The sequence below is a fragment of the Adiantum capillus-veneris genome, chromosome 12 (genome assembly GCF_014529385.1).
Source record: "Adiantum capillus-veneris isolate H3 chromosome 12, ASM1452938v2, whole genome shotgun sequence".
Classification (NCBI taxonomy): Eukaryota; Viridiplantae; Streptophyta; class Polypodiopsida; order Polypodiales; family Pteridaceae; genus Adiantum; species Adiantum capillus-veneris.
In genome coordinates this window covers 46,092,789-46,099,360 of record NC_140942.1, presented here as the reverse complement: position 1 = coordinate 46,099,360, position 6,572 = coordinate 46,092,789, and positions in this window count along the sequence as shown.

The window sequence follows — 6,572 nt, the reverse complement described above, 5'->3', positions numbered from 1 at the left end:
ATGCTATTGGAATGGTCGACAACTTGTCGTCAACCCTAGATCAGTACACAGGGATCATTTCAGCTCAACCTTCTCCGTGAACCACTAGATCAACAAAAAGAGTATATAAATCAGATGAGAAATCTGTAAAAAGTTCCCATGAAGCCCACAGCAGTGAAATCTCTAACAACAAAGAAACCAAGGCAAGGAGAGAAGCAATGAAAAAGAAATCAGTGGCAGCTCACCAACAGGAACCGCAGCAAAAAAGGGCTAGATTTGAAAGAGAAAAGAAAACATATGAAACGGAGTCGTCAAGCTGCAGGTGAAGACCCCGAAAAATGGAGTCCAAGCGAGGTAAAAGGATCAAGTACCAAGAACCCTGCAAAGAAGATTCCAGAGGATCCCAAAGATTTACTCGAATGGATGTATGCAAAAGCAGAAGCTTTAAAGATTAAAGAAGCTCTAGAAGCTCAAAGAAAAGTAACGGAAGAAGCGGAAGCTGCACAACAAAGCGAGTCACATTTTGATCAAGGAGAGATGTCTCCAAGACCCTCTAAGGAACAAGAAGATCAGGCCATGCCGAGTCCAAGACCTTCACCAGCAGATAAATCTAATGAAGGCGAGGCAGTAACTTGAACAACCCAACGAAGCTGAAACAGCTGAAGTAGGACCTTCCTCTACAACAACTCAAGCAGAAACAGTTGAGGCATCCACAAAACCTCAAGAAGAAGAAGCGGCTACACCTGCAAAGACTCAAGAAGAAGCAGTAGAACCACCTCCACGGCCATAAGCAGAAACCGTTGCACCAACAAAAGAGCCACAAACCAAAATGGCAGAAACTTCTAAACAACCCCAAGTAGAACCTGGAGAATGGGAAACCAATGATGAAGTCATTCTGCAGGTAAATGAGTATGCAAATCAAATGCAGCTGATGACAGACAAGACGAGAACCGCAACACTTAGCTGCAGTGCCAAGGCTAAAGAGCTAGAAAAAGTCATTGATGCTCTACAAGGAGAGCTAGAGGACAAAATAAACATCATTGAAGATCTTCAAAGGTAGATTAAAGAGCTGAAAAATGTAGCAAAACAACACCAGATTGCCAGGGAAAAATATTAGAAAGAGATGGAAGAGCAGGGAGAGCTGCTGACAAAGTTATCTGATGCATGCAAAAGCAAAGATCAACAATTGATAGAAGTAACCAATGAACTTTTAACCACTACTCAGTCAGTACAAAAGATCCAAGTCTAGCTAGATGTAGCTAATGCCTCCTTGCAGTACTCCGAGCAATGAATCAATGATCAAGCGAAATTTCTAAGACAAATAAGAGAAAACCCCGTTGTAGCCTCAATCAAGGGAACAAATGAAGTCTACGAGACTTTAGAAAAGAGGAACAAAGACCTTGAACTTGAGCTGAAGCTGGAACAAACACAAAGACGAGACCTTGCATTGATGCGAGTTCAAAGAGAAGAGCAACTGCTCAAGGAAATAGAAGAATTGAAGAGAGCTAGTCAGCTGCTAAGAGAGGGACGTACAAAAACTCAGGAGGAGGCAGAAGAGAATGAAAATTGAATGTTGCAACAAATGTTTTTTTTCAAAAGTAACTCAAGGGTTTGTATTAGAACTAACCAATACATGACCTGCCACCTTTGTTGACAGTGGTGGGAGGCCAAACTTTTGCCACTATATGCAGCGTAGCACCTCATCTTCTCGTTCATTCTAGCGCTTGAAAACACCCTCAATTTCAATTCTAGAGCCATTCTTCTAATCAAGCCCATTGCGAGCACGATGGTCCGTTTTCCATATACTACGTTGGAAATGACCCTTGCTGCCAATACAAAGGTGGGTTTTACGTTTCTTTCCCCACCACTCTCGTGTGGCATTTCTGCTCCCCATCTTTAATAACTCCTCCTCTACTTGTGAATACCCTTCATAATGTCAGCTTTCGAGGTGATCCACAACATTATCCCTCGTCTTTTGTGGTATGCAATTTTCCCTTGCAAAAGTTTGTTAGCATGCTGCATCATGGAGAGAGAGAGAGAGAGAGAGAGAGAGAGAAATGGATTGAAGATTGTGCAAGCAAAATTTTGGTTCACTAAGATGTGTAACCAAAACCGTGTGTGTGTGTGTGTGTGTGTGTGTGTGTGTGTGTGTGTGTGTGTGTGTGTGTGTGTGTGTGAGAGAGAGAGAGAGAGAGAGAGAGAGAGAGAGAGGACTTGTGAACTTGATAGCCTACTGTCTATGCCCTCAAGAATTTAATCCATCACCGCCATCATTGTTGCAACAGGTTGCCATCAGCCTCACCAAGCCTATAGGCATTTCTTTTCCAATGATACTTCCTCTTGTTGCGTCAAAGTTCCATCACCTCTCTCTCTCTCTCTCTCTCTCTCTCTCTCTCTCTCTACACACACCCACACCCACACACGTGCGCGTGCACACACACACACACACACACACACACACAATATGATGGACATAATATCTTATCTCTCACGAGAAAAAAAAAATCATGGAGTAGACATTCTTCCCTCCACCCATTAGCACGAGATATATTAAGGGGAACACACTTGTTTCCAACACTCTCATGTACAAAGGGTCTTTGCACGTCTCTGTATTTCATTAATCACCCCTTCCTTTCTCACCATGGCACTTAAATACTGTAGAAATGGCTTCATCTCTTTTTCCATCTCTTGCTGGACATGATATCCATCCATTCTCACCTCACCTTGTATGTATATGTCTCTTCTTGCTCTCGTTCTTTGATGAATTTGGATGTTTAAACTTTAGAGCACATCTTGTCTGCCACCCTTGATCCACCATCTTTGTCATTCTTGGCATTGATTATTGCGCCCTAATTCGAAGAGCTACGATGCATCTTACAACCTCTCTTCCCACTTGAATGATGTGTCTCATGAAGGTGTGAATTCTTTTGTAGAAAATAAAAAAGGGAAATTTTCTTCTATTACCACATGGCACCTCCCTTGATCCTCAATAGAATACATCTCTCCATTATATAATAGAGAAAGAGATAGGGAAGCCCACCATTTTGAGAAATATTTAATTATGGATAATCTTTTAAGATTCCAATTTGACACAACTAGAACACTTAGAGAAAACATGAATCCTTTAAGGAAACACTCTCTCTCTCTCTCTCTCTCTCTCTCTCTCTCTCTCTCTCTCTCTCTCTCTCACACACACACACACACACACACACACACACACACGGACAACTACCATGTGCCCTATCTTTATTCAGAACACCCCTGCTAGACTCCTTGTCCATCTATAACTAGATTCCAGATTTTATAGCCTATGTGCCTTAGTTGATGCAATTAATGGGGCCAGGATCTCAAGGTCACCAAATAACCGAGGCATGAGGGACCAATACTAGGATAATTGCAAAAGAGTCAAGGCATGCAAGGCTTGAGAAAAAAGGGATTGGGGCTACAATTGAAACCGCACATAGTGAGCAAAGTTGGGAGGAAGTTCTGATATAGGTGGTTTTCTCCTCTGCTAATACTAATACCCATGTGACCTGGCTCTAAGTGTCATTGGTAACTTTCTGATGTTACCATGTCACATTTAGGACCTCCACCACTTTTGCAGTGTAAAATTCTTGGTTGAGATAAGAAAAAAGTTTCAAGATATCTTCTTGCTTAAAAGGTTTGTTTCATAAAAGAGTCTCTTTCTAGAGATTTGTTTCCATAAGGCATGCCTCGTGATTTTATCACTTGTTTCTTCTTGCAATTTGAGAACGCGAGGTAAGCAAGCACCCAACAAGAAATCCTTGCATGCAACTCTTATTTTGTAGGGTCATGACTCATCCTAGCATGAACGAAACTTTGCTACAGATGGCCCTTCCAAAAGTCACGTTAACCATGAAGGAGGCAAGGATTTTGTTTGCTATCACAAGGCTTGGCACAAGACTATGTTGCAGGTTACACTACCCAATGTTTACAATGTTCAATACCTTGGATAGACCATGAAACCTCAAAGGGGGGGGGGGGGGGGGGGAGGAGGAGATCTTGTAGGTATATAGGTGTATCACATGTGCTTGATAGGAGGGTATACTATTGTTCATATCATTAACAAATTTACACTTGAAAGAAGGACATTAAAATTTATTTTTTGTTAAAAAGTAACAGGACTATGAAAAAAGAGGGATAGTTTTATTCCAATCCACAAAATATTATGTGAAGACGATTCCAATCCAAACTTTGGTCACACATGATATAAAGGATTTTTTTGAGGTACACCCCCCTCCTCTATAAAAAGCCACACCCAAAAGTAAAGGGATCAACAGCCAATGTTCAATCCGCCATTGATGGACTTTCATGAAGAGAAAAAAAATTAAGGTGCTCATGGTCACGAATTTGCCTTGAACCCCAGACCTCCCACTCGACACTGCAACACCTTATCCAACCCACCTAGCGTGCATCGTTGTAGGACATGTGAGACCACACGTATATTAACTTATCCCCCTTGTTGCGAAATCCGATGGCCTAAAATGCCCCGTGCCGCCGATCCCTCAACTCCCTTCGAGTGGCATTTATAGACAAGGTTACATGCCCCAGGCCTCAAAGGAGAGACCGCTACAAGGTTTCAACAACTCAAGAGGAGGATTGTTGAGAATGTCGAGCTTTGTCTCATACTCTGATATGGTGCCTAACATTGTTTACATGTTTCACAATTTGGATAGACCATGAGATCTCAAAGGGAAGACTATCACAATGCTATAAAGGCTCAAAAGAAGGATTGACAATTGCTAACGAATAAGCTTTGTTTCATACTCTAATATGGTGCCTAGCTATAGGACTTACATAAATGGGCTAGAGTTGGGTCCTCAGCACCTCAATAAGGTTTTAGGGTCTTCATGGCTAGACGAAGTAGTAAAAACTTTTTTTTTTCAAAACTCACAATTGTGAGTGAATTATATTGATCATCCCAAAAAGTTATAAGATCTTCTCATGCTCGTGCGGAGCCATGACATCATCAAGAGACCATAATCACATCGGTTATATGGGGAGCCACCCCTAACGATCCGCCCCCTTGTCCTTGATACGCAAGGTCAATTATCATGTTCTTCAGAGATTCCAATGGCAAAGATTTTTCCCCTTCTTAAGCATTCTATCTGCCGACAACAAGGCACAAGTAATCCTAGACCAATCATTTGAGTTTTGCTTGTGCTCGAGCATCCATATTAACACTTTGATTTTTTGTATAATTTCTGCGAAGCTTGCCACCTCAAGAACTCCTTCAAACACACGGCGGTTCCTTGTCTGCCATCCATTATGTAAGAAGAAGTACCTGACAATTTGAGTACTGATAAGGAGGGCGGGACTACCCAAATTCTTACCTCCAAGGAATAAATCAGTCTTGAAAAAACCAATTTTTCATGTTCTTTGGATCCACTTACATATTTTTCCTGCGAGGCCTCTGATAGCTGGGAATTCCCTGCATAGGTGGGTCAGATCTTCACTAGCCAACCTGCATCCCAAGCATCGATCTGTCCCAATCCCTCTCTCCTGAATCTTCACCCCCGTCGGTAGAGCACCCCAAATACATTCCATAGAAATACCTTCATGTGTTGCGGAACCTTTGGCTCCCAAATGTTCTCCATTACTTGCGACCACCTTTCCTCCGACCATTGCTTTTTCCATATCTTGTTAAGAGGGCTAGACCAATTCTTCTTCAACATCATTGTATGATAAATGCCTTTAGAATGGGGTTTCCATAAGAGACTACTTCTAGGCCATTTCCAAGCATTCCAGTCAAACTACAAATCATCGATTGGTATCACTACATTGTCAAGCTCTTTCATCACTTTGTTGACTAGCAAAACCTCCAAGCTATTAAGTTGGTATTGGGTTACCAAAAGGTCAATAATTTTCCAGCTCTTACTAACACTGTCCCAAAAGTGCCCACGTAGTGAAAGCCTTGCAATTAAAGTACGCATGTGCATGATTAATACTCTATGAATGATCTCTAGGAAGTGAGTCTCCCATGTAACTTCATGTTTTGGGAAAATTCTTGTCCTTGACAAATATGCTTCTTTATGTTGATCCTTCTCCAATTCGGAATTTGCTTCATAATTTGCTAGAATTGGACAATTTTGTATCTCTAAGAGTGCTTTCCGATACACTTGGACAAAAATGCGGTGGCCCTTGGACACTTTTTGAACGAACGCTGGAGGTGAATGGGTGCATGTGCGCTCCATAAGAGAGAGTTGAAAGTTGACAGAGGACAACTATGCTGATGATGTAGTTTTTGGGGGTTGAACTCATGTGCACATGCATTGTGAAAGCAGGTAGTTTAGGTGAGTCCGTGGACTGATTTGCTGGATCAAATGATTTAAAACGAGTGCATATGCAAGGGAATAAAACGGGGGTCTTTTTAAAAACAGTGAATATACCATTTCTCTGAGGGAAAGCAGAAAAAGGCATGGAAAAGCTAACAAGGGTTGAGGAAGGGAGGGCGTCATCGCCATCATCAATCAAATTAGCCTTTTGAGAAAAAGCAGTTTCCGATCTTTCTTTCTACGTGGGTAAAATCTAGGCTGGTTTTACTGCGCCCCTCGTCCTCAGACTCCGCGCCC